Source organism: Stegastes partitus, unplaced genomic scaffold (assembly GCF_000690725.1).
Source record: "Stegastes partitus isolate 25-593 unplaced genomic scaffold, Stegastes_partitus-1.0.2 Scaffold1527, whole genome shotgun sequence".
Lineage (NCBI taxonomy): Eukaryota > Metazoa > Chordata > Actinopteri > Pomacentridae > Stegastes > Stegastes partitus.
In genome coordinates this window covers 45,824-64,962 of record NW_007579258.1, presented here as the reverse complement: position 1 = coordinate 64,962, position 19,139 = coordinate 45,824, and the positions used below count along the sequence as shown (strand labels likewise).

Here is a 19,139-nt window from a genome sequence, read left to right as displayed (position 1 = left end):
GCGATGCAAAAGTGAAGCCGTTGGACTTTTTCTCTGCCTAAAAAAATCACATGAATCACTGTAATCTGCATTTTCCACTGCAGAAGGGACCGTTTCTGTCTGTGCTGACACAACTATTCTTTTTTGCGCCTTTTTTTTTTTTTTCAGTCTTTAACACATTTTCAACGACACATTGTGCGAGCGTTGGTGGTGGCGTGTGCCCGGAGAATTTGTCGCTGTAACATATGTGTGTGTTTTTCCAGACTGCACAAACACTGCGTCCTTCTCGGTCTCGGCTCCTCAGCAGAATCCCAACAGGCAACAGGAGATAAGGCCGAGCCTGGTCGCCCATAACAACCGCTGCGACCATTCAGAGGCCTCGGTGCATGCCGGCAACTAGGAAGTGAGCTAATTAACCCCGAGTTCAGGACGGAAGGAGAGCAGCTTTTTAATAAGATTCTCTGGGTTATATAAACAGTGACGCCCCTCCAAACTCCCAGGAATATTATCGCCCTGCGCCTGTCCATCTGCTGCGGGGATGAGGAGGAGGAGGAGTCCTGTAACAGGGCTTTAATGAGGAATACCAAGAGGAGACGACCACTGGAAGCTGCTGTGGAGGTACACCGAGCACACACACACACACACACACACACACAGGCCTAGAAAGTACCTTTTTAACAAGATATTCACTGACTTTGTTCACTCCTTGGCCCCGGAAATCTTAATCCAAGCCCTCAGCTTTCCTAATCCAACCCTAATCCTGAGCCTAAGAATGTAACGTTGGCACTAAACCTAACCTTGGATCGAATTCTGATTGTAATTCTAATATTATCCCTGCCTGCGTTGGACCATCACGCTTTGTCCTAAAACCTAAAAATGTCCTCTTCAGAGGGAGGAGGAAAGGCACAGTGCCCTTGCTTTGCAGGGTTTTCCTCGCCAGCGTTTCATCACAGTGGTTTTTTTAGAGCAGTTATTCCCCAAAAGCTCTGAAACACAAAAGACTGTTTATCCTAAATGTGACAGTTTTCATTTTGAATTCTGTTGCACATGTCGACTGTTTGTTTTTAACAAGAACTCACAGATTGTGTAGTTGTGTGCGTCGTGTCTTGTGCATGTATGCAAGAAAATGACTGTGGGCACTGATTTTTAATTGTGTTCACAGAAATATTAGAAAGATGTTGGAATTGTGGGAACTGTAGGACCCAGTATATTTGGAGTTTCATCTGCACTAGATCAATAACTTTGCCTGCGCTGCATCTATTTTGGCTGTTTTGTTTTAAAAATCTCTGATAAACGTCAAGGTGGGCATTTGTAGACATATGATAAGAAGGAGAGTGTTTGAGGTGAGCACTTAACATGTCTATGTGGACTTTTTTTTACATTCTGGAAGAGACGTCATGAGCAGATAAACACATTCAGACCTCCAGGGTTTCATATGTAATCCTGTTAACTTGCATATTGGGATTTTGTTTGACACCATTCAGAATCTGTTCCCAGTTCATGACTCCAGTATTGCTGCTTCGAAATGTGTTGCGTAAAGTTTTCCAGTCGCCATGTTTCCAACTATGTAGTTATATGTGTTATTAGAAGTGTAACATTAGAATAAGTTAAAGAAAACGAAAAAATAAGCAAAAAAAATGCTCCCAATTTCGCAAAAACAGTTTTACAATCATATAACACGTCACATAATTTGCATAACGGGAGATAGAAACACCTTTTTTGAGGGAATGCAGCGAACATTTAACTAACATGACCGATCAGGTCTACTGCGGTACATGAAATTATGACACTGATAAAAAATAATAAGAAGAAACTGCTGTCGCTGATGCAACATGTTTATTAAGGCACGATCTATACTCATTAAGATACATATTTTTTCTTTCAAATTACGGCAAATTTCTGTGATTTTTCTAGTTTTTTTTAACCTTTTCAAACAGTTATCTGTAAAACAACATTCCATTAATAAATAAATAAATAAATAAAATTGAACATTCTTCAGTTCTGTACATGATTTTTCTTTTAAATAATTTAAATTCTTTCACAAATTTAAATCCAGTAAAAACAGTGTAATTGTACAATAAGCATTGTAAAATTACACATTCATGTTTATATAAAATACATTATGTTGACAGACATTATTTAGCTAACATGCAAATCCATACTTTTTTTGGGTGATTTTACTATTTTTCTTGTATGTAATTTAACAAAACAAGATAAAACATCAAAACAACAGTTTTTCAACATTTTTCAACCCCTAATATAATTTGGTTTTTCTTGTAAATAAGGGCAAGTATCAGTAAAGTTATTACTAATTTAAATACAGAGTAATTTATGGTAAATATCTATAAATAAATCTGTCAAAATTATGTAAAATGGCAGCAATTTTCTTCTGTAAAATTATAGTTAGAAAAAAAAATTAAAAACTGTCGCTTTTTTAAAAAAAAATGTATATGGGGAGATGAGCTGCATGTAAACACCAGAATACCTGTTTACATGTGAACCCAATCCAACATTATATCAATTTATTTTTTCTTTTTTAACAGTATAGGATAAATAGTAGACTGCTTCTTTAATTTCCTGCATATGATGAATTTTATGCAACATTTTTCACATTTTTAAAATTCATTATTAATTCATGCAGGAAACGTGTCTCCAGTAGCAGGTCCTTTGCTTCTTTCATGTTTCATACCGGTGGGAGGGACCCTGCATAGCTGGATTATTAAACCTACAGCAGCCAGTTTTCGGGGGACGGCGGAGCGTCACCCAGGCAGGAGGAGGGAGCTGGAGGGAGGAGAGGGGAGGCTCTGTTTGTGAACGCATGGCGGCTACAGTAGTCAGCTGTTGGGGGAGGATGGAGGGGGGAGGAGCCGGAGCTGCTGGATGACTCACTCTGTCAACCTAAAGCGCACTCATTCACACACACACACGCACGCACGCACGCACGCGACGCACGGACGGGCGCTAACGTGCACGGACGCGCGGGCACGCGGGAGGTGGAGAGGGAGAGAGGGGCTCCTAATCAAAGCGCAACCAGGGCCGTTCATTCTCCACCGGAGGGCGGCTGGTACAAGAGCACCGGGACGCTCCGGCAGCCGGGAGACGGGACACAGCAGCTGGAAGAGCCGCACAGAGACGCCCCCCGACCCGCAGCAGCAGCAGCAGCAGCAGCCGCAGCAGCAGCATCTCCTCTCCGGATTAAACCCCCCTCTCTGCACCCCCAGCGTCTCCAGCCACCGACATCACGTAAGAAACCTCGTTGAATTTTAATATGCGAGTTGTTTTTATTTTTTTTATTATTTTTTTTGACGTCCCGTGGATGCCGGAGCTTTTAATTTAAACTCCATAATCCCGCATCCTCTCTGTCACACACACAGCTGGAGACGGTAGCATTTGCTAGCTAGCTAAAAAAAGAAAAAAGAAAAAAACCGTTAAACCGGACCCCGTTTTGAATTAACTCCCGGTCTGGCTTCTCCTACCGGGTGAAAACGACACGACAGGGTTTTTCTTTTAAAGCCTCGAAAACTTGACAGTTAAGGTTTCTTTCTGTTCTTTCGTTTCCTTTTTTTTTTTTTTTTTTTTTAAATTATCGTCCGTACCGGCGGAGCGACGTTAGCCGGGGGAAGCTAGCAGCAGCCGTAGCGGGACAAGAGCAGACGGCTGCCCGGCCGATGAGCGGCGAGAGCGGCCATAAAGTCGACTGAGTCACCGACACGGGCTGCCTCTTTTATGGCTCGTATTTACACTGATTGTGGCTCAGTGGTCCCTGCGATATCTGCAGCCTGTTGACCCTGAGAGACGAGTGTAATTAGTGCTAATGTTAATTTAATGTGCTGCTGCTGCTGCTGCTGCTGCTAGTCTGGTGGTAGCTTCAGTGAACGTGGGAGCTGCAGCTGCCACATTTCATCCAGACTGCAAGGTGGCATTGATTCACAACTTAGGAAAATGCTCTGTTTCACTCCACATCAATGCCAACCTTGAATCAGTGACATGGAAATAAGAATGAGAGAGATTTTGGTGTTGCATCCTCCCAAAAAAAAAAAAAAAAAAGATGTCCAGCTGCATCAATCAGGTGTCATTAGATTCCAGTGTGGAGACCTTGACATTGATTTTGACATTGTTTCGAGGTTAAATCAATACCAGTTTGCTGTTCAGAGCTCCTCATATAATTTTATTGAGGTGACCGGAGCTGCGACTGACCATTATTTTCATTGCATGTCATTTTTTTTGGATCAATTGATGAGTTTCTCGGTCAATAAAATGTCAGTAAAAGGTTGAAAATTTTGCTTGGTTGCTTCTTCAACCCCTTTTGCCTTCTTTCGTTTTTTTTTTTTTTCCCCACCCCCCAGATGTGTTGTTTTCTGTGTTATATAGCGCCACCTCTTTTTTTTTCTGTGTGTTTTTTTTCTGAGAAAATGTGTGTGTTTTCTCTTTTTCGCGTGTTTTATGTGTGTATTTTTTGTTTTCTTTGCTCCTCTATGACAGTCAGCTGAATTTCTTTTGCAACTAGTTAATATTTTGATAATTTATTATAGATTAATGTATAATAACGGGAGAATAATGTAATAATTGAGTAATTATTTAATTGTGCTGCTGCTCGTCTGCTCGCTGCAGCTGCCAAACGTTCATCCAGACTGCAGGGTGATTCACTGTCAGCTAGACACAAACGCTCCATCTTAGTGAAGCTTTAATGTCAGCGTGTAATCAGTAAATTAATTATTTCGTCCAGTTTTTGCATTATTTTGAAGGGAAATTGAATGTTTGCTCTGCCCGGCTGGATCAGCAGACTTACAAGGTGTCATTAGATCCCAGTGTGGACCCTTGACATTGATTTTGTTTTGAGGTTAAATCAATACCAGTTTGCTGCTAAAAGCTTCTCGCATGTTTTTATTTGGGGCTGCAGCTGACCGTTATTTTCATTGTTGATGGATTAAATGATAAATAATTAGTTCTTTGGTCCATTAGAAAATGGTGAAAAATGTTGATCGCTGTTTCCACAAAGTCCGAGGTGACAGAAGTTTGATTTATTTAGGCGATCATTTCATTGTTGATTATTTTCTTGATTAACTGGTGAGTTCTTTGGTTTATATATTGGCTTACTTGGTAAGAAAATGGTGCAAAGTGTTGATCTGTATGTCCTAAAACCCAGATGACGTCTTTAAATGTCTTGTTTTGTCCACAATCCAAAGAGTCGTGTAGAGAACAACTAGTCGATTAGTTGTCAGTGGATTGATTTAAGTAATTTTTGTGGGGAAAAAAACAAACAATTCTCTGATTCCAGCTTCCTAAATGTGAATATATCGTCGGGTTTCTTTGGCTTTTGGACAGAACAAGACATTTAAAGATGTCGTCTTTGGCTTTTTCATGGTTTTTCACCATTTTCTGACATTTTATAGACCAAACAGCTAATCGAGGAAATGGTCAACAATAGTAATTAGATTTGGGCACTTGGGTGAGAAGCAGGGCTGCAACCAACAATTTTTAAAAATGTCATTGTTGTTGCTCGATTGATCGATTAGTTGTCAGAAAAATGGTGAAGAATATTGATCAGTGTTTTCCAAAGATGGCTTCTTTAATGGTCTTGTTAGACGTGGGAAGAACGTGGTAAATATTTGCAGTTTAGAAGCTGGAATCAGAGAATTTAGACTTTTTTCCCCTTAAGAAATGACTCAGATAGATGAATTGATCATCAGAGAAGTTGGAGATCAGTGTAATTGTTGACGACTTACCAATTAATTGATTGATTGGTAAGCAGGGTAGCTCAGTAAATACATCCCAGATTCATTGATTCATTCAGCGCCACAGGAAGTTCTTACAAAAGCTGTGTTTGTCGTCTGTCTACTTTGTTGTTGGCATCTAATTAGTGAGTATTGAGACGGTCAAATAATTAAGCTTTTGGTGTTTCATCCAACAAATTAGCTTTGGGTGTTTGCTTTGCTCAGCCGCATCAAATAGATAATTAGACGTCATTAGATTTCATTTCAGGCTGGACACCTTGACTTTGTTTGGAGGTGAAACCAATGTCAGTTTGCTGTTTGGAGATAACAAATGTTTTCACTTCTATTAATCAGAATCATTTGTTTAAGTAAAAAAAAAAAGCTTTTTCAGTATCAGTATGTTCTGGTTTTTTTCCTCCACCGTGACAGTAAACTGAATATGTTTCAGTTGTGGGAAAAAAAAAACTCGACATTTGCCATCTTGGACTTTCAGAAACATTTTTCATCAAACACCAAACAAACTAATTGATTCATCAAGTAAATAATCAACAATAAAAGATATATTTTAGTTGCAGTGCTGCTTACAATCAATCAGATTTCGACTTTTGGATAAGAAATAGTGCTGCAGTGAAGGATTATTCCCATTGTCAATTAATCAGTTGATTATTTTCCTAATTAGCTGTTTGGTCTGTGAGTGTTTCCCAAAGCTCAAGATGACAAATGTCCTGTTTTGTCCACAACCCAACGATATTCATCAGTTTACTGTCATTGAAGAGGAAAGAAAGCATTCACATTTCAGAAGCTGGAATCAGAAAAATCCAACTTATTTTTCTTGAAAAGTTACTCCAACCAATTCATTGATTAGCAAAGTAGTTGGAGATTAATTTAACAGTTTACACCTAATTCGTTAATACTCTAGTTGTTATCCTCTCAGAGAAGCAACAATAGTTGGTCTAATTGCAAACCTTTCTTTTCTTTTGTTCACTTAAAAAAAGACTCCAAATGATGAATCAATTAGCAAAATACCTGGTGATTCATTTAACAATTAACAACTAATTGATTAATCGTTGCAGCTCGAGCAGGAGAAGATGTTTCCTTAAAGTGTTTTACTTTGACGACATATGACAGGACTTCTCGGAGTCAAACAACAGGTGTCTGTTTTTAAAACCTGTTTTATCTCACACACCCAGGAGGGATGTTTGTTCAAGAATACCTTGTTGGGAACTCTGTAGGTCTGTTTGCAGTGTAAATATCCCTTACTGCATTATTTTCACCTGGATTTGCTGTCCTCAAGATGACATGTTGACTGCGTGCAGATGGAGCCTTAAGAAACATGTTGCGTCAGCTGCAGCGTGGATGGAGGTGTTTGGGGGCCTGTAGCTGTAACCTCAACATGTGGGATACAAGCATGAACGAAGCAAAGTGTTTTTATTTTGAGTTGTAATGTTTGGTCATTGTGCCTGAGTTTGGTGCTTGATTTCTCCCATAAATTTATGCAGAAAAGACACAAATTGGTGCATGAAAACGTTCCCAGCGTAAACCCTGAAATCTACATGGACGGTCTGCAATAGTCCACCTGTTCTCACCAGCCTGTTCTGTCCACATGAGCCTTATTTTCTGGTAGAATCCTATTTTCTCTTGGCAAACTGCAGCACAGGTGTGTTCTCTAAATGCATTTCTCCCAGCATGCTTTCAGTCAGAGCCCACAGAGCGTCTCTATTATTGTAAAAAAAAAAAAAAAAGAATCACACAAGGTCATCTCCCACTCCTTTGTCCAAACCGTGTCCTCTGCCGCCTGCTAAAGATCGCCACCGTTACGTAAAGAAACAAACATTCGGCTCCGGTGTGTTGACTTTGCCACATGAACGTTTCAGTGGTGATTACAGAAGCAAACATGACTCTCTCTCGCATAATAACAATCCCTTACCTGTGGCTTAAACCCGCACTGTGAAGCATTTTGATGAATAGGGCCGGACTAAGAAGCTTAAAGGCTAACTGAGGGTGTGCAGGTGTTTTATTATTTCCTTTTTTTTTTAGAACCAGATGACATTGTGAGTGTCTTTAGTGGTGGTTGGTGACTTTTTTTCATTATTAGGGAGGTGCTGCACAGGACAGCGCTGCATGTTTATCTGCTAATAGGTTGTCTGCACGATCAGGGCTTTAATGATAATCCCTGTTATTTTTGTAAATACTGTCATGTGAGCCTGACTGTCACCTATTATTAGTAGTTTTACTGCTCTGAGGAACTAAAAGTTGACTCCATTTGACTCTATCGTTTAAAATTTTGCTCAAAAAAAGCCTGTTCTTTGTCACTTTGTTCTTCTGAGATATAATTTATATGCATCCAAACTTGCAGCTAGTTTACGTTTAGGTCTATATGTGCAATGCAGGCAGTGGGGATGCAGTTTAAATGTGCAGTATTGTTTGATATCTGTGCATTTAGGCATCCAGAATAAGTGTATTTGCTGCTTTGAGAGGCGAACAACTAGAGCTGCAACCGTTTAGTTGTCAACTAAGAGAAAAAGTGTTTGAATCATCAGATTCCAGCTTCTTAAATGTGACTCTTTTCTGGTTTCTTTCCTCCTCTACGACTGTAAACTTAATATCTTTGGGTTGTGGACAAAAAAATACACTTTGGGACGTCACCTCAGTCTTTGGGAAAAGCCAATCAACATTTTGAACCATTTCAACCACCAGAAAATACAATACTGACAGTGAAAATGACGGTTTGTTGCAGCTTTACTTTTATCGAAATCCAGTTTTGCTGTACGCAGCGCTGTTAACAACAAAACTAGACAATTATTACCTAATAGTAGTTAGTTTATCGATTTGTTTGGCCTATAAAATATCTGAAAATGTTGAGAGAGTATTGCTACTTCAATGCAGGACAAATGAAACTGATGATTTCTGTCTCGAAGCTACAACTTCAGGTAGTTTCCAGGACATTCTGTCTAGATTTTTCCATACAGCTCGCAGTTTTTAGCTATAAATTGTCATTTTGTAATAAAAATATCTGATTCAGATCATGTTGTTCATCCCCCTTTTTCGACATTTTGAGCAGGTGACAGCCGCAACTGATGATTATTACCTTTGAATATGTTGATTATTTTAGAAATTAGTGACCAAACCCAAGATGACAAGTGTCTTGTTTTGTCCACAACCCAAAAATATTCAAGAAACTATAAAATATTTAGCGCTGTCGCCTCGCAGCAAGAAGGTCGCCGGTTCGCGTCCCGGTGGGGACACCCGGGATTTTCTGCGTGGGGTTTACATGTTCTCCCCGTGCAGCGTGGGTTCTCTCCGGGTTCTCCGGCTTCCTCCCACACAGTCCAAAAACATGTTGAGGTTAATTGGTGATTCTAAATTGTCCGTAGGTGTGATTGTGAGTGTGTTTGGTTGTCTGTCTCTAAGTGTAGCCCTGTGATAGACTGGTTACCTGTCCAGGTGAACCTGCCTTCACCCTGAGTCAGCTGGGATAGACTCCAGCCCCCCATGACCCCAGTGAGGATGAAGCGGTGTATAGATGATGGATGGATGGATAAAATATTTACATGTAGGAAGCTGGAATCTCAGAGTTTTTCTCTTTACTGATTCGTCACACTAATTATCAAAGTGGTTCAACTAATCGATTAATCTTTGCAGCTGTAATGAAAAGACACAACTACGTCTCCTGGAACACACATGTCTAGTGTTTGGTTTCAGGCCTCCAGATGTGAGTGTGTTGCAGCCGCAGACAACACTTTGATTAGTCAGCGTTGTCTTCTGGGATGTTTGTAGTTCTGTGTTGAGGTTGACTGTAGCTGTGAGGCTTCGTACAATGAAAAGAAAAATCTGCTTTTCTCTGTATGTCTTCACAGCGGCGTGCTTGCCAACATTATATTGATTTGCTCCGAGGTTGGAGGTTTATTCTAGCGGGATTTAAGTTGGACTCCATCCCGCGCCAGTTTACTGTACATCATGATCGCTTGTCTAGGTCTGGCGTGCTCCCTCGCTCATTTCCTCTCTTATTTATTTCGCTCTCGTACATTTCGGAGGTCTAGATCAGCTTCATCCACTTGTGCGTTTCAATGGGACCATTGTGCAGCTTCTTTTCACAGCAGCTTTGACAAAGTTGTGGATGTTTTGACACCTTGCAAAGAGATCTGTGAATGCAGCCAGATGGATTGACAGACGAAGCAGCCCGAAACAGCGACTGACAGCCTCGTAGTGTCGCGGCAGTACGTTGAGAATATGTTGCATCGCAGCACTCGACATGTCTGCCCTTCATGTTTTGCTTGGCAGGAGAGCGGTGGGATGTGCTCGTCTCTCTGTGCGGCTCTATCTCAACTCCTGCCCTTCCTGCTGCACAACTGGGTTTAGACCTCAGCCAAATAAGTCCAGATTCAGGCCTTTGGTGATTTATGAAATTCTCTCCCCTTCTTACCGTATCTCCTTTTTTGTCTCTGCAGGCCGAGACATGAGCTTCTCCCGCTGAACGTTATTGATGCTGAACTGGTGAGTTTTGGGGTTGTTCGCTGCCAGTGATCTCTGCAGCAACACACATTTCTTCTTCTGCTGGTGTTATTTTTACTCGGTCCTGCTTAGGTTGTGTCTTACAGCACTGTAGGTTAGCCCTCTGAACCCTAACCAGTTTGATTCTGTCACACTGGTCTTATTTTTCACTGCTATATAAAGTCCTGCACCGCTAAGGAAACATTAGGCTAGAAGTAAAGAGAACTCAAAAATACCCTTTTGTGCAGTATAACATAGTTGCACTGCCATAAATCATAAAAAAAAGGAATCAGCATGCTCAACATTTTGCTAAGTGTCCTCCAAAAATGGAGGAGCCACATGCTATAGATATTTAGCTATTTATATTTTTACAACCAATACAAACAAGGCACACGATGCTGAATGTATCTTCCAAAAACTTGCAGACAGCTTGCTCCTCTGTTTACCTTTTTTTTTTTTTTTTTTTTAATGCAATATGTTGTATTTTATTCTCAGTCTGTATTTTGTTTCCATACTCGTCTCCTCTCTGGCCAATGTAAACACAGCCTGCAGTTAAGCCGAATATTCACTGAATTTTCATAATGCGACTGTAAACCGCGTCAGAGTTAAACATGGCTTCCCAGTTGCGCCAAGGAGTGCAGATTTTTTTGTATTTTAGAGAATTTGGTGAAGACTATTTATTTTTGGCAAATTTTTAAAAGTGGCTTGTGAAATGTGTCACGATTTAAAGCCACACTTGAGTAATTTTCAGGACTGAACCTCATGTAACGCATAAGTTCAAGGACTATCGGAAAATTGACAATCCGACAGGTCCATTGGTTTTTGATAAATTTCTGATAAATTGTGTGATTTTTGCGATTGAAAAAAAAAAATCCCTTGCCTTTCAAAGCGCTGTTTTGGTGTTAATAACCACCTGGTTGTAACTGTTGGAAAAATATTCTTTTCCTAGAATTCAGCTTAGCACAAACCACCTCTTCAATATTAGTGTCTTCTTTCCAGAGCATCTGGTTCATGATTGCATATTAATAACTTAGCCTGGATTAAGTCAGTTGATGAAAATGTATGCATATTGTAACGTACAGCCTCGTCCAGGCTGCTGGCCTACCTGGCAGGTTATGTAATCTCAGCATTTAATCTAATGTGCTTCTATGGGGAAACCGAAAACGAACAGCCAACAAAGAACGCGAGGAATGATAGGGATTTTCCTTCCATCTATGTACTGTGCACAGATATCCACCTGGATCTTGTTTTCTTTGTCTTTGAGGCCTCATTAGAGAATACTGACGCATTTTCCTCCAAAGCATTCCACATTTCAAACACGCCGCACCGAGATCTGGAGACAACAGACATTTTATTGAATTTGTGCTGAATGATGAAAGCAAGAGGCCTAATTTTTCACCGTATCCTTCACACAAGAGTGATGCTCAGCGTTCGCCGATGCGCTGCCAGACATCACTCATTGATAAGTAGGTTGCGTGACTGCTGCTGTTTGCTGCTGTACGCTCCCTCGTGCTGAACTCGACGCTGTAATGGAGCTGAGATGTGATTGCTCTCAGTAATATGTTGCGTATTAATGATGTAATCTGCATTATTAATGTGATGTGTAGCATGAAGGCTGCCTGTTGGCGGTGCCTCATTAATTTTCATATGGTGCAAGCTTTGCTTTCATAGTGGAGAGAGGTGTACATTTTCATTATGGTGTAACTGTATTTGTTTCCTGGAAAGCAGCCTGTGAGTGACGGTGAATAGGAACAAACTATTAGAGCGCTGTTGGACTGCAGCTATTGTTTTACAAAACAAAATATTCTAGAGTTAGTCTGAGGACATGAGTTTAGCGTAATAGCTTGAAGCTTACATGTGTCCCACTTGCAAGTTTTAAAGACCCCCTGTTATACTATTTGGGTTTTTCTTTGTTACAATCTTTTCTGTGCATGTAAAACTTACAAAACCCAAAGTCCACGCCAAAGGAAGTTATTCTCTAAAGAAAACAAGACTAACTAGCTGCCCAAAATGCCTCGTTTGAAGTCCAGGCTTTTCTTCTGTTACGTATCTATGTCATCATGTAACACATTTGCATGATTCCCGCGTAGCTGCTGGTTTAGCCTCAAACAAGAAATGAGCAGCTGCCTCATAGTGCACCATTATTTCCTCACTAAAGAAAATTCTGCGAGAGCAGCATCCCTGTATTCAGAGATTTGGGGTTGCTAACCAATGTTACCTGGCTTTGGTCGGACCTAGTGACCAATCAGAGTGGACTGAGCTTTATGGGAGGCGGGTCTTAAAGAGACAGGAGCTAAAACTGTGTGTTTTAAACAGAGGCTGAGAAGAACTGCTGCAACAATGTACAATATGAGAAAAATAGCTTTGTTTTTTAAAGCATTAAAGCATGACAACATATTCTAGTGGACCTAAAACATGCAACTATGAACCTGTAAATACGCATAATATGGGTACTTTAAAGTCTTAGAAAAAGAAAATGCAGTTATGTTTGTAATAGGAAGGACTAGACACAGTGGCAAAAATGAAACAGTTAATAAAAGGAAGATTGAAGCGTAAAGCATCTCGTATTCAGATTCTGCACTCTGTCATTCATGAATATGCTAAGATTATCTTTGCTTACTTTTGAAATGTCAGCGCTCTGTTGGCCATTTTCCTGATATGACTGGAGCTGATATATTTTGTTGACTGCACTGTGTAGATACAGTACGTGCTCAGGAAAGAAGTACACACAATTCCTTCAACAAAAACCAGCGGTAGTTGTGCTTGTAGCCTAAATTTATAAAGTTATTCTCCCTAGTATGTTTGTACTGTAATGCATGCAACTCATCGTTGTGAGGTTGTTCATTTTTTCCATTTTTTACCCAAATTTAAGCCTTTCTAACACGTCATAACTATTAGACATGTGTAGTAGAGCTACAACAACTGATGAGTTAATTGATCATTCAGTTTGAGTAACTTTTAAGAGGGAAAGAAGTCAGAATTTTCTAATTCCAGCCTCTTAAATGTGAGTATTTTCTGTTTACTTTGCATTTATGACAGTAACACACAAGACATTGTTCGTGTGTCTCAGTTAAGTGGTCATGATTCGAACTATAAACTATAAAATAATGTGCAGCATTAAATATAATATGCACACAAATCAGTGATGCAAGCCTCAAATTACCAATATTAACTGGTTGGGACGTATTTGACAGAAGTTCCTTTGTCCAGTAAGAATGTCTGTCACGCTGTCGTTATATAATAGAACATTTCTGAATGAACTGACTCGTCCAGGTCAACCTTCTTCCATTTACGAACCATAAAAGCCAAGATCCAGCGCTAGCAGCGGTCGTGCATCAGCGGATCTTGTACCAGAAGCAGTGTCAACAGCAGCAGAGTCAACACACCTAAATTCCCACTGCAAATGTTTGCATGGATCCAGCAGCCTGAAACATTGTCCTTCCCTCAGCTGCATTTTCAGACCTTGACATTCATCGAAATTATGGATGTGACAGTCACTGGAGGCTGCAGAGGAACTGTCACTTTCAAAGGAACTGCATCTTTAAATGTAATGCAGTAGTAGGAAGAAAATGGTTCCTTTTAAACGGACACAGAACAATACTTTGATGCACATTTAAACATGTTGCAGCAGACTGTTTGGCATTTTAGGAAAAGTAAGGGGGCATTTGTCCAAGTCTAGTGTCAAGAATATTGCTTTGTTGTCATTAACCTACTGATCTGCTGTCACATGTTTCCTCACTGTTGGTTCAGTTTAAAACGCAATAACAAATCCTGCACCTCTATGAAAACCATTGCTAGAGGTAGAGAGAACTCAAGAATGTCTTTTGTGCAGTATGAGATAGTTAGAAGTTTATTTTACAAAGATTTAACTAAAAAAAGGAATTCATATGAACAACTTTTTGCCCATATGTGGTACAATACTGTACAATGGTGGCTCTACATGCTATAGATATTTTACTATTTACATTTTTACAACCTCCACAAACTTTTTTTACTCTGCATATGAACTCTAGAAAGATGTTTGACCATGCTGGATGTATCTTCCAACAACGTCCTCCTCTACATACTGCGTTTCAACCATGCTGCAGTTATTTTATTGATCAAAAGTGTTTTGTTTTGCTCTTCAGTCTGCAGCTCAGCCCAAATATTCACAGAATTTCTGACATGTGAGTGTTGGTCACAGCTGAATCAGTCATGGCTGCACTGAGGAGCACAGAATTTTTTGTTTTGTACAAAATCTGATGCAAACCGATTCTTTTTTTTGGCAAACTCTTATACAAGGCATGCGGAACAAAGGGATTTTGTAAAAACATAGATTTTCCTGATTAAACTGCACATCATACATGAATTATTCGAGGAAAGTTTTCTCTTAAAGTTTTGATAGTTTATGGTAAATGGTATTATTGTTGTGATGCTTTCATCTTAGAGATAATAAGCCTTTTAAAGAACTGGTGATAGGCTTGAGAGTGTTAATGATATTGCCAGTATCGCTTCTCAAGTTTATAGGACAAGTAGTCTTGAGTAGTTTATTTTTCCTTTCGAACTATGTAATACAAATCAGGCATATTTAACAAGGCTGCAACTTGCACTTTTCTAAGACGCTACATGAATCACTTGATGATCACGGCTGTTTGTTTCTGTTGGCCGGTGACGCTGCTGAAAGGCTCGATAAACCTCTGGACTGATAAACCACTGGGCTCCAAATACAGGAATAGCTCATCAGAATCAGCCCGTTACTGGTGCAGATGTTGTAGATTATAGAGATAGACGGGAGCCTCTGCGTAAAGAAAGACAGATCAATGATGAGGGAGTGTGTCTTCACTACAAGGGTAAGTGTGGCTGGAGGCTGAATATCATGACGGGGGTATTCTCTGCAGACTCCCAGCCAGCAGCAGCAGCAGCAGCAGCAGCAGTGGCAGCAGCGGAAAGAGGGAGGGAGAGGACGAGTGAAAGCAAAGCAGAGAGGGAGACGCTCACTCTCACACCAACAGATGGGAACCGCAGCGATCAAGTCAATATTTACACTTTCCTAACAAAAAATTGGCAGCATTAGCTTAGCTGATTCAGTAGCAGGCAGCAGGAGTATCCTGGTCCGTGTGAAAGAGGCTTCGAGGAGTAAAAACAACACTTCAGTGATAATGATTGTAGCTTGGCTACAACCGCCGGCTCTAAAAATACACTGGAACCAACCCTCCCCTCTCTTTTGTTAAGTGCACACACGCTCACAATGTGCACATTCACTTTACCCATGGCTCAATCCACTGCGGGGACACATGTGAACGCAATTTGCACTTCCAATTAAACTGTCGACCTTCGCTCCAGAATGCAAAACTTGATTTTGGTACCATCCTCCCCTGGATAGCTATTATTACCCAGCAGGGCCAATAATAGAGAGGATACGGCTTCACAACACACTGCTGAGGATCATTGAAGTCAGCAAAATTATTACTCTTATCAGTGTCAATATTTGAGGAGGAAAATTAGAAGACATTAGAGAGATCGATTTGGGCTCATGTGTGCTGTGTTCATGACAAATGCAGTGCAGGTTATGATTTGTGGTAGCGCTGGTTGTTGGATGATTAACTTCTTTGAGTGTTTTCTAATCAACTCCTGCAGCGTTTGTGTTTTTTTACTGAAGGCACGCAGCACATTCACACTAAGTTAGAAAGCACTGTGAAAGAAGCAGAACACACCAGGCTGGGGTTAGCCTAAAGCGTCCTGCCGAGCGTCCAACACATGACTCGCTGAGCAGATCAGATGACTCGATAAACAGCAGGAATGTTGCTTCTTCCTCTTTTCTACAGCGCTGCTCTTGTCTGTCTGGGAGAAGACAGAGAGATGGTGTGTAGTTGTATTATTTATTGTGGGGCGTGGACGCAGACTTGCTTAGGTCCGGCAACTATCAGTTTCGGTTGGTGTAAGTCTCTGAAAAACAATTCTAAGTCATTTTAAAGCCACGGAGAACTGACTGTGTGGATTGTATATGCCAGAAGAGCATCTTTAATCAGCCCGCTACTGTACAAGATAACAAGCCCAAGCAATTATGTAACATTTAACAGCTGAGCTTATCAGCTAAGTTGAAATGCAGAGCACAGAGCATGGCACAATTGTCTCTTTTTTTTTATTATTGACTTGCATAATCTAATGGCTGCAAGGGAGTGCCTGCTTTTATGCAGATATCCCAGAGTCGACCAGCATTAAGTATTTAATATAGGCTTAATTTGTCTTTATTTACTTCATGTTTTAAAAGACAAAGTGGGCTTTAATGGCGTTTTTTTTTTGTGTGAAGCCTTCTTACGGACTCATAAAATTCAAACTGTATGCAGGAAAACAAACTGATTTTGTCATAAACACGCAGTGCAAATGGTTCCCCCTCGCATGGATTTTCAAACCGCTGCCAGAGATTTGTCAAAAAGGCTCCATCCATTTTTCATTAGACACTTCTCGCATGTCATTTAAACAAACCTCTGGACGTAGCTCATGAATCCATTAAAAGGCTTTCATAACAAACTGTGGAAGTAATGTAAAGTTTAGAAAAGTGTCAAAATCAAAGCACATTTTAAGAGGAGGGTCGTAAATCTTCCTTTGGCAAAGCTGGGAGACCTTTTTTTTTTTTTTTTTCTTAAGTGAGGCTATTGAACCACACAACAAAGAAAAGGAAATGAGATATTCCGTATACGCCACATATTATGTATACAATTGTTCCGAGCTTTACCTACTTACATCTGAAGTTTGGTACTCAGGGAAGACTCTCGGTAGCAGCTTCAAGATGCTTCATCTCCATTTCCCATTAGTGGCTCCTTTTTACTTTCATCTACTACATGAAAACAGTTTTGTACTCTGTACCTGGAATATAGTGTGTGACTTGAGAAGTTCCAACAGGTCTTGAAGTAAAAGAATGTAAAGCAACAACTGAAATAAAGATAAATGACAGCGGTAAAGTGACCAGGCACCAAACTTAAGTTTATCTTCCCCGGCTCCATTAAAATAGACTCAGTCATTTTGTTTATGCAGCTCCTGCTGACGGACATGTTAATTTAGTTGCCAGTCGAGCTGCCGAAGTTTGAATTAACAACGTGAAAGAGCTTTTGTACGACTGGTTTTATTGTAGTGCAAAACACTGAGAGGAATTGTTGCAGTTATTTTTACTAGAGCGCTTCAATTAAGAGCCGCTTTCAGACATGTGCTTGTAAAAGTCGCTTTTTTTTTTCTTTTTATATTTGAATAAATCCACAAGCCCCCTTTTTCCTTTGTGATGATGGCAATGTAACATATTGTATCAGGTTATTTGTATCAGATTTTTGGCGCTAATGCTGATTTTTAGGAAGTAAAAAGTTCTGATATCGGTTTGTTGGAGTTTATTGAAAAGGAAACTTTATGGGGTCATTTGTTAACTAACTTTCTCGTAGTGTGTTTTACCAACTGCTCAGCGACTTACAGTGAAGACACCTTTCGACACTGCAGCAGCTGTGAAATGTGCTCTGCTACATGTGCTGCTGACAGTGCTGAGAGTGTTGTAAACATTGGAGACGGACAAACTGTGTGAAGACAGTTTTAGGTTATCCTGAGCATCTGTACTTCTATGAAGAAATTTTCATGTTGGGATATTAGGATATGAGGTCCATGTCCTGAAAATTTGGTCCCCTGCATCGTGTATGTTCTGTCATGTTCTAGTATTTTAAAACTCCTGTACACTCTTAGAAGTAGAACAGCTTTGAGGTTTGTTTTTTAGTTTAGTTAGTTTTTAGAAAAGAGCCATTTTGAGGCGTTTTGGGTTTCATTTTGGACTCATTACTGTCATTATTATTATTATTTGTAGCCCCTAACATGAGAACACATTTTAAATAATGTTGTTGGTGTTCCTAAATAAAAGACTTTTTTTTTTAAGCATTGGTCTTGAAAGTCAGACAAGATTCGCTGAAATACACAGAATCGGTCAGAGTTAGTACCATCTCCAGTATTGTTCAAAAGACTTCCATAATTTTAATTCCATAAAAACTAAAGCCTAAAACATTTCCTTGGTTTATTTTTATTTGTTAGTGAGATTTTAGAAAAATGTTTTATATTTGATTAGAAATAAGCATTATAATGTGTTCAGCCTTTTTTTTTCTTTATCAGAAATCGAACCAATATATGGTGAAATATCGGAATGTACGCAAATACAGTAAATAAAACTAAGTGTGAATGCAGGTGTAAAGGGTCTGTTAGCCCGACACATAATTCTACAAAAAGGAACCGTTTGGAGTTTTAAGAGGTTCTTTCCACGAGGAGGCTTCATTGTTGTCCAGAGTTCTCCTAATTTTAAGAGAGCAGTGTGAGCAAGCATTAGCGTGAAACACGAATAGTTTAAATCCCCAGAGCAACTGTCCTGGTTGATTTGGTGACACCCATGTTTACTGTGTTAACAGCAAGTTCATCCTAATACTACAGCAAATACTCCACCTGCATCTGCTTTGTCAAATCAAACACAGCAGAGCAACTGGTTTATCTTTCTACAGCACAAACAAACAAATTCACGTTATTGTGATTAAGTAGTCAGTGAAAAATAATTGCAACCGCAATCTGATTTCATGCTGCACACAGTGTGAAGAGTTTTCTGCAGAGGGAAGTCACCTCTATGAGGAGTTGCAGACTGGAAGTATTAATCTATCAGCTCACTGGGGCTGCCGCTAGTTCTTCTCTGCTCCTCTGCACAAATATAAAAGCTCTTGTTTTGTCTATGCATTTCTGATGAGCGATCACAGTCAGCGCGATTCTCAGTGGCAAATCAACTGCATGTTATTTGTAGTGTTTGCAATAAAAAGCACTCCATGTTGGTCAGTTGAGTGCTTTTAATGTAAACTAATAGTGGTGGGAGACTGAGCGGTAAACACTGAGGCGGATATCAGCAACGTTAAATTAAAAACGTTCATGCTGGATTGCATGCATACATCGTTTCTTGTTGATGCCCTGTGT

The 19,139-nt window shown here is 40.0% G+C and overlaps 1 protein-coding gene across 1 annotated transcript in view; it reads left to right on the top strand.

The window, feature by feature from the left end:
* The first annotated feature begins 3,080 nt into the window (after window positions 1-3,080).
* LOC103371112 (1-phosphatidylinositol 4,5-bisphosphate phosphodiesterase beta-4-like) overlaps window positions 3,081-19,139 on the top strand; it is a 59,939-nt gene continuing 43,880 nt past the window's right edge. The window contains exons 1-2 of the mRNA XM_008300338.1: window positions 3,081-3,222; window positions 10,142-10,187. The gene's annotated coding sequence lies outside the window, so the exon portion shown is untranslated. The remainder of the gene's footprint in view (window positions 3,223-10,141; window positions 10,188-19,139) is intronic.